Raw genomic sequence first — 6,846 nt, 5'->3', positions numbered from 1 at the left:
CAAATCTGACTGGTGTCCTTGTAAGAACATTGGTCATGTGTGAAATATATATATATATTTACCTGTTTCCCTTGCCTGAGGAAGTGTGTCTAAAAAAAAATGTTTCTATGGCCAATGTCAGAGACATTACTGTCTGTTCTCTTTTCTAGGATTTTTATAGTTTCGCATCTCACATTTAGGTCTTTAATCCATTTTGAGTTTTTGTATGTGGTGTGAGAAAACAGTCTAGTTTCATTCTTTTGCATGCAGTCTTCCAACACCATTTATTGAAGAGACTGTCTTTTTTCCATTGCATACTCTTGCCTCCTTTGTTGTAGATTAATTGACCATAAAAGGGTGGGTTTATTTCTGGGCTCTGTTTTGTTCCATTGATCCATGTGTCTATTTTTGTGCCAGTACCATACTGTTTTGATTACATGTGGTAATCTCTAGTATATCTTGAAATCTGGGATTGTGATGCCTCCAGCTTTGTTTTTGTTTTCCAAGATTGCTTTGGCTATTCAGAGTCTTTGGAGGTTTCATACAAATTTGAGGATTATTTGGTCTAGTTCTGTTAAAAATGCTGTTGGCATTTTGATAGGGGTTGCATTGAATCTGTAGATTGCTTTGGGTAATATGGGCATTTTAACATTATTTGTTCTTCCAATCCATGAGCATGGAATATCTTTCCATGTGTTTGTGTCTTCAATTTCTTTCATCAATGTTCTATAGTTTTCAGAGTATTTCACCTCCTTGGTTAAGTTTATCACTAGATATTTTATTATCTTTGGTGCAATTGTAAATGGGATTGTTTTCCTAATTTCCTTTTCTTCTACTTCATTATTAGTGTATCAGCTCAAATAGTTTCTCTGAGGGCTACGCTTTTGGCAACTTTTTCTTTGATGAAAACTGATCTGTTGAACCTGTTTCTTTTAGGGTGAATGTCAGTAAATTCTATTTTCACAGTTTATCGATTTCATTCAGCTCTTCAAACTTCTTTGCATTGTTATGTAAATCAATTTCTTATGATTATTAAAATTCTGTTTCTGTGATTACTCTCACTTGTCATTTCATATTTTGAGTACTTATGCTATGTCCCCCTTTCCCTGGATTAATCAAGTTAGCTAGTGCTTAGTTTGCTTGTCTAATTCCAGAGGCAGCAAACTTTTTCATATAGTGGTGTATTGTAAATATTTTCCACTTTGCAGGCCAAGAACATTAGGTAGATATTTGTAAAACAGGAGTGAAAATTTTTACAAAATTTTTATTGACGACATTCAAAATGTAATAAGTACTTAAAAAATAATACTGATCCACTAATGAGAAAAAGGGAATTCTTTTCCAGGAGATAAAATTTTGCTTAACTGGGGTTCAAACTTCATGTTTCCTATCATCGAAACATTACAAATGTTCATCTGTTAATGCTGATCTGTAATGAGATTTACATATTTCATATTTGACAGTGCCTTTTCACAAAGATGGATACTGCCAATACTGATATCAATCCCTGAGCACCTAATTTTATTTTTTTATTATTTTTTTCAATATATGAAGTTTATTGTCAAATTGGTTTCCATACAACACCCAGTGCTCATCCCAACAGGTGATGAGGTATTTAAAAATACCCATCACCTACCCTACCCTCCCTCCCATCCCCATCAACCCTCAGATTGTTCTCAGTTTTTAAGAGTCTCTTATGCTTTGGCTCTCTCCCACTCTAACCTCTTTTTTTTTTTTCCTTCCCCTCCCCCATGGGTTTCTGTTAAGTTTCTCAGGATCCACATACGAGTGAAACCATATGGTATCTGTCTTTCTCTGTATGGCTTATTTCACTTAGCATAACACTCTCCAGTTCCATCCATGTTGCTACAAAGGGCCATTATTTCATTCTTTCTCATTGCCACGTAGTACTCCATTGTGTATATAAACCACAATTTCTTTATCCATTCATCAGTTGATGGACATTGAGGCTCTTTCCATAATTTGGCTATTGTTGAGAGTGCTGCTATAAACATTGGGGTACAAGTGCCCCTATGCGTCAGTACTCCTGTATCCCTTGGGTAAATTCCTAGCAGTGCTATTGCTGGGTCATAGGGTAGGTCTATTTTTAATTTTTTGAGGAACCTCCACACTGTTTTCCAGAGTGGCTGCACCAGTTTGCATTCCCACCAACAGTGCAAGAGGGTTCCCGTTTCTCCACATCCTCTCCAGTATCTATAGTCTCCTGATTTGTTCGTTTTGGCCACTCTGACTGGCGTGAGCCTGAGCACCTAATTTTAATCGAGTATATTAATTACTGGGAAGACATTTATAGAATTCTATTAAATTCTTCAATATTTGCCTTTTTAGCATGTCATTACTTTACAGACTAATCACTTGCAATTGAAGGTTAGATGGAAGCTCTTTGGTCACACAGTTAAATAAATTTTGAAATATGGAAATTTCCTTTGCACTGGCATTCACATCTGAAAAAGTGCTGCTGAAACTTTAGTGTGAGCTCACGAAACATGTGCTGGAAAGATGTGTGGGAACGGAGGGCTTATTTCTCATTTGAACTTTTGACGGCACAACCAGTATATAAAGTGGCTTAATATTACAATTGCCTCTTGAACAACACAGATTTGAACTGTGCAGGTCCACTTATATGCAGAGTTTTTATAGTACAGTACTGTGAATGTATTTTCTCTTATGTTTTTTAAAAATTTAAATTCTAGTTAACTTCGCCTCAGTATGCTTCCCACATAAGCACTGTTTGGCCTTTCAATTTTAGGTTAAACTCATTAAGAATGTCTGCTGTAAAAGTTAATGTCCAGGGGCACCTGGGTGGCTCCGTCAGTTAAGGGTCCCACTTTGGCTCAGGTCATGACCTCACAGTTCATGGGTTCGAGCTCCACGTTGGATTCTGTGCTGACAGCTCAGAGGCTGGACCCTGCTTCGGATTCTCTGTCCCCCTCTCTCTCTGCCCCTCCCCCACTCACATTCTGTCTCTTTCCTCTTTCTCTCTCAAAAATAAACATAAAAAAACCCCAAAAAACTAACGTCCAAAGCCATTCAGTATGTAATAACAATGGTTAAGGATGGTTGCTTTCATTCAGAAAAAAATTCAATTTTGGTCCCAAGCTAAAAAAATTTGCAATAAAACGTTATCACTGCTAAGTCATTGAACCGTGGCTTGGGAGAGCAAGTCAGGATATTCAGCCTCTATTTCTGACAAAAATTCTCAAAACTAATGATGGTTAAGTCCATGAGAATAAGTGAAGTTCAGTGCTGACCTCACCAGTTCTGTAACACATGACAGATTCAAGTATTTTGTGCAAAGTACCTGCTGATGAATCATAACTTGCCTACGCCTTGTTCTGTCCCACATCTACCTTTACTGTCAGTGATAACACATCTTAGCTGATTCCATCTCAAGTTGTACTGAAATAGTGTTTTCTCATCTTCTTTGAAAATATCCTCTTCTGTAGTTGTTTCATGGAGACTTCACAGAGGCTAAATTTTCAGTCAAACTTGGCACTGACTTCTTGAATAAACAGCAACTCAACAGTATGGGTAACATCTGTTTACTCATCAAGAACCAAGGAAAATCACTCAAAATCATCTGCATTGTTTTTAATTGACTATCAACATTGCTCCAATGTCCTTAACTCTGAGCAACTGTTCTCAATGAAAGACTGTTAGTCTTAAGCAAGTTTATTTTCTGGACACATTTCTTTGGCTGCTTCAATTAAACACAACTAATTCACAAGTAGCAAATGACTTTTCCTACCTGGATAACAAACGAGCCACTCAGAAACTTTGGTTGCAGCTTCATTTTCATTTCTTGGGAGGAAATTGCGAGAATGGTATCATTAAAAAATACCTAATTTTCCTGACCATTGCTTTCCTGTGTGAGGGATACTGTGATAAGTGCTCAGTCTGGTAATGCCAGAACATTCTGCATTATTTTGGCAGAGCTACAGTGTTATTCTATAATAATTTATTAATTATTAATATTTTGCCACCTAATTTGGTTAAAATAATCCACACTCCACTATGCCCTAAAAGCATGACATTCAAAATTCACTTTTCTCTCTCTTTTTGTTTTTGTTTGATGAGTATCCACTGGTAAAAAAATAAATTTAAAGATTAAATAAAATGCTGCAATTTGGATATATGCATGGAGCTGGGAATACTGTCACGTTCTAACCACATCACTGGTTTGCGGTGTGTCTAGAGGCACGCAAAGTGGTAAGACATGAAAGTGCCACATACAATTACTGTCACTACTCAACTCTGCCATCATTCCACAACATGCAGCTGTAGGCAATATATTTTTTTAAATGAGTGTTTCTGTATTCCACTGTAACTATGAACACTCAATTTGAAATTCAGAAAATTTTCATGTGTCACGAAGTATTTTTTTCAACCATTTAAAAATGTAAAAACCATTCTTAGCTTGTAGGCCATACAAAACAGATTATGGGCCACATTTTGACTGTAGGGTATAATTTGCTGACTCTTGATCCAATGTATTGATTTAAAACAAATACATCTTGGGGCGCCTGGGTGGCTCAGTCGGTTGAGCGTCCGACTTCGGCCCAGGTCACGATCTCGCGGTCCGTGGGTTTGAGCCCTGCGTCAGGCTCTGGGCTGATGGCTCAGAGCCTGGAGCCTGCTTCCGATTCTGTGTCTCCCTCTCTCTCTGCCCCTCCCCCCGTTCATGCTCTGTCTCTCTCTGTCTCAAAAATAAATAAATGTTAAAAAAAAAAATTAAAACATATACATCTTACTAGTTCTGTTTCTCTATTGTCTAAGTCATTAATTCCTGTCAGGAATTTGTAATTCTTTTCTTATGCTTTCCTTTGGTTATTTTTCTAATTAAAAAAAACCTATATTTAATTCATTTTCAACATTTCATTTTTCATTGAAGTGTTTAGGGCTATGACTTTTCTTCTGAGGACTACTCTAGCTATATTCCATAGATGTAAATATTCAGAGTTTTTATTGTTTTCTAGAAATTCTGCAATTTTGGTTTGTAGTTCCCCTTTGCCCAAAGATTATTTTTGATTTTTTAAAAAATTCCACAACATAAGGACAATTTCATTTTCTGGTTTCATTATTTTGTTATGAATACCCAATCTGATTGTATTTTCAGAGAATGAAATCTGTATTATTTATACTTCTGGAATTTATCAAAGTTCACTTTTCATCCACTGATATGGTCAATTTTCATGAATACTAGAAAGATGGCATATTCTATTATCAGGTATAGAATTTGATGTATATTTGTCAGATCTACCTGACTGATCATGTAGTATGGGTCTTTGTTATCTTCATTTGTTTTGTGTTTTATTGTTGTTTGGTTTTTTGGTCCACTCAAGTTGTCTTAGGCCGACGGAAGTGAATTCATTCGTCTCCTAGTATTAAGGTACTTCTACATTATTTCTCCATGTATCTCTTGTCATTTTTGCTTTATGAAAGATGCCGTTATTAGGTGCAATATTTATTCATAACTATCATAACTTCCTTGAGAATTAGTCTTCAGGATTATAAAATGAATTTGTCTTGCTTATGCTTTCTGCCTTGAATTCTACCTTGTTTCACTAAGATCATGAATTCTGCTTTCTATTTCCATTTGCCTGGTATGCGTTGCCCAACCTTTTATTTTTGACCTTAATCTGTTTTAGATTGTCTCTTGTGTATAGCATATACCTAATATAGCATTAGGTTTTGTCTAGGATCCAATCTGAACACCTTTTTATTTTAATAAGTGAGATAAAAGCCTCTTTACATTTCCTTAGTGTGACTGTATGTAGAGACTTAGTTTAGTTCTCTCATATTATTTGCTCTTTACTAAAAAATTAATTTTAGTTCTGATACTTTTTGTGTTTTTGATTTAGTGGTTTTCTTTATACTTCTACCTTTATGTAGCATTTTTGCACCTTATTTCTTTGGACAGTATCTGCTTCTCCTTTATGTATAGCATTAGCTTGTATCTCTTCTTCCTCCATATCTCCCACTACCCAATTTTAGGCAATATTACTATCCTTTACTTTTGGACTTTTAGGTATACTTAAAATTCTACTACTTGATTTGTCAGTTTTAAATTATGTCCTTTGATTCTTATTATATAGGGAGCTTATTCTACATTCTACCTTCTCTCCTTTTACTTATTTTTGTTAGATACATTGTTTCTACACAGAGTATAAAACGTTTAGGTATTATTCTGTCACACTTATTGCACCTTTGTAATGCTAGCCCTTTTGCTGACATTTTCCCCTAATTACTTGGTTGACTGAAACTCGCCCTCACACCTGATTAATAGTTTTAGTTGATGTAGAACTTTAGGTTCAAAATCAGACCAAACTAGGGGGCTGCCAATCTAGGGCACCAATCCCTATGTAGGAACACCATCATCTCCCAGGCACAGTACTCAATTTGTTTAGACTTTTCTTTCAGCACTGGGAACAAGTTCTACAGCTGCACAAACAGGAAGAGAAAGTGGAGTGAGAACAGGGCATAAGCTTGATTTCTTTCCACTCTTGTTGTCCTCATGAGCTCCTCTCCTTATCTGATTTTCTCCTTAGCTGTCCTTTGAAGAATGAGCTCCCACCTCTACCTCAGCCTTTGACTATGCGTGGTCTTGTCTGTAGTGCTTTCAGTATTGTTCCACTTGCCTTCTATCTTTTAGAACTTCAAAGTATATAATTCACTAATATGGTCCTCCATCTCCATTCTCAATGCCTTTATCCCCTTTTCTATCCTCAGAGTTATTTCAATGGTATTTGAGGAGAAGAATGCTCAGTTGCCATTTTGAATTGGAAGTTAGATTTCCAACATTCTAGGTAGGAGCTCACCACTGATTGATCAGAGAAGGCATTTCCA

Source organism: Panthera pardus, unplaced genomic scaffold (genome assembly GCF_024362965.1).
Source record: "Panthera pardus isolate Hobbes unplaced genomic scaffold, ASM2436296v1 HiC_scaffold_12, whole genome shotgun sequence".
In the NCBI taxonomy this organism is placed as follows: Eukaryota; Metazoa; Chordata; class Mammalia; order Carnivora; family Felidae; genus Panthera; species Panthera pardus.
This window is presented reverse-complemented; position numbering follows the sequence as displayed.